Here is a 3,004-nt window from a genome sequence, read left to right as displayed (position 1 = left end):
TATATGAACAGACTTGGAGGTCTTGATTTGACAAGACATCCCCAAACTATTTTGAGCAGCTTACTCTAGGCAAAATATTTTGTCAAGCAACATTTCTCATTGCTTTATCTTTTAAAAATGAAATTTAAAACATATGGTCATAATTACACACATCTTAAGAAAACATCGGTTTAAAAAGTTTATGAATTATGTGTAGATTTATGAGTTACATCCCTTTACTAAGGTTTTTACAACATTTTAGCTGCAAATTGGGATTTGAAGTATGAGGTCATTTAAGCTATTCAGAATAATTTGAAGTCCAATACAATGGAGAATGATAAATTCATCACATAAGCTATCAGTGGATTTACATATATACAATATTTTGAAGATGATTCATGAACAAATATGGCATGATGTAAAGAAATTGGAAACTGGAGTTTAGAAACAAGGATTGAACTTGGCCTTTTAATTATCCACACTTTAGCTGCCTCTTCTATATAGTGTTGATTTTTCCTACAGTATTGTTCATGGTTAGTAAACTATATTAAGATGAATAGATAAGATATTGCACAAGGAGCGCATATATGAATTTGTCACTTAATAATAACATACCGGGGAAGAATGTATGGGTTTAAATGATATAACTCATCAGGATTCTTTTCATTATTTCCCTATTTTATCTATCGATCTATCTATCATCTCCTGTGCTAAGATTTTTAGAGCTTGTTCTATTGATAGTTCTACACCTTCCTAAGTTTCACAGCATCTGTGTGCTCTGAAAAATCATTATATATAAATGGATAGGATGTGTGGTAATTCAGTGCTCATCTGCTCCCTCCTCTAAACTTCTTTGCAACAAACTTCTAAATAAATTCTAATTAGTGAAGAATACACTGTATGGTCATGGGAACTCAAAAAGAAAAAAATAGGCTCATCATCAAGAGAAGGAAAAACAGTTCACATGATAAACTTGGAGAATTAAGATTTGGATACACCTCATTTAAATATTTTTACTCACTTAAAAAAGTTTATAATTTAGCAGCATAAAATTCAAACTAATTTAGAACTAAACATCCCATTAATATTGGGATGCATATTTCTTTGCTAAAGGATCTAACATGAACAAATTTGGCCATCCTATTTTATATATTTTCATCTATATGAACCCCATCAAAATAAGTGAACTCCCATTGACTTCAATATGGACCATTTAATTGAAACCTCTGAATGCCCAACTCCTACCAACATAAATTGAAGAAAAAAATAATTAGTTTCAGTGGGAGTTATGTGAATGTACAGATTGCAGATTGAAGCCAAAGGAGAGTCATTTTTCATTTTCACAGTTTTGATGGTCTTCCAAATTACAATCAAGGTCTTATTTTTAAAACAAAATTAGAAAAAAATGAGATTCCCATTTCTCCCAGAACCACTGTGTATAGGAAAGGAGTGAGTGAGGGGTTGCCTTGTCTCTCCCTAGCTTCAACCCACATGTTTTTCAATAAACCAGGAAGAAACAGTATAAAATATATAAAGATGGCTCTTTATCTTCTTAGAAATAATACTAGGTAAGACCCAGTATAGCCCTCTTTCATCCACTGTATTGCTTTCTGAAGTCTCAGCTTCCCATGGTCAAATATGGTGTGAATATATTAAATAGAGTATTCCAGAAATAATTCATAAGTTTCAAATCACAGATCATTTTAGTAGCATGATGAGATCTCATGCATTTTATTCTTTCTCAGTCAGAATGTGAATAATCTCTTTGTCCAGTATATTCACCCTGCATACCCTATCCATCAATTACTCATTCACTCAGAAGCTGCTATCAGATGGATTGTTGTGGTATCACAGTGCTTTTGTTCAACTTATTATTATTTTACTTAACAATGGCCCCAAAGCACAAAAGTAGGGATACTGATGATTTATTACAGTATGTCTTTATAATTTTTCTGTTTTATTGTTAGTTATTACTGTTAATCTCTTACTATGCCTAATTTATAGATCAAACTTTATTATAGGAATTTGAATGAATGGAAAAAGTACACACTAAAAAGGTTTCTGTACTATCTGCAGGTTTAGGCATATACTGGTCATCTTGCAATGTATCTCTCACAGATATGGGATCACTACTGTCTTACTAGGTGAAAAGTTGTCTCATTTTAATTTTCTGGGGATGCTGTAAATGAAATTGGTAGTATGATTAAATCAACCATTTTATTTAGAGTGCACACTACACATAAAGCCTATTTTAAATCATGAACTACAAATTAAATTGAATTAATATATTTTGTTGGAGTATAGATTTTCAAAATAGCTTCTAATTATGTTTGTATTTCAGTCATGATTGTTGTGATATTTCCTTGTTCATTCTGAATTTTAGTAATTTGAGTTTTCTCCTTCTTTCTCTTTGTAAGTGTGGCTAAGGGTTTATCAATTTCGTTTATTTTTTCAAAGAACCAACTATTTATTTTGTTAATTTTTCCGATTGTTTCTTTTGCTTCAATTTCCTTGATTTCGGCTCTGATTTTAACTATTTCCTGTCTTCTACCACTTTTGGTGTTGGTCTGCTCTTCTTTTTCTAGGGCTTTGAGCTGTAGTGTTAAGTCATTTATTTGTTGATCTCTACTTATTTTGTTGAATGCGCCCCATGAAATAAATCTTCCTCTAAGTACTGCTTTCATAGTGTCCCAGAGATTTTGATATGATGTGTCTTTGTTCTCGTTTACTTCTAAGAAGTTTTTTTATTTCCCTCTTGATGTCTTCTGTTAGCCATTCATCGTATAATAGTATATTATTTAATCTCCAGGTATTGGAGAAGTTTCTGTTTCTTATTCTGTCATTTATTTCTAATTTCAATCCATTATGATCTGATAGAATACAAGGTAGTATCTCTATCTTCTTGTATTTGCTAACAGTAGCTTTGTGGCATAAAATATGGTCTATTTTAGAGAAGGATCCATGTGCTACTGAGAAAAAAGTGTATTCGTTCTTTGTTGGATGGCATATTCTATATATGTCAGTT

The sequence above is a fragment of the Sciurus carolinensis genome, chromosome 4 (assembly GCF_902686445.1).
Source record: "Sciurus carolinensis chromosome 4, mSciCar1.2, whole genome shotgun sequence".
In the NCBI taxonomy this organism is placed as follows: domain Eukaryota; kingdom Metazoa; phylum Chordata; class Mammalia; order Rodentia; family Sciuridae; genus Sciurus; species Sciurus carolinensis.
Note: the sequence above shows the minus strand (reverse complement) of the source record.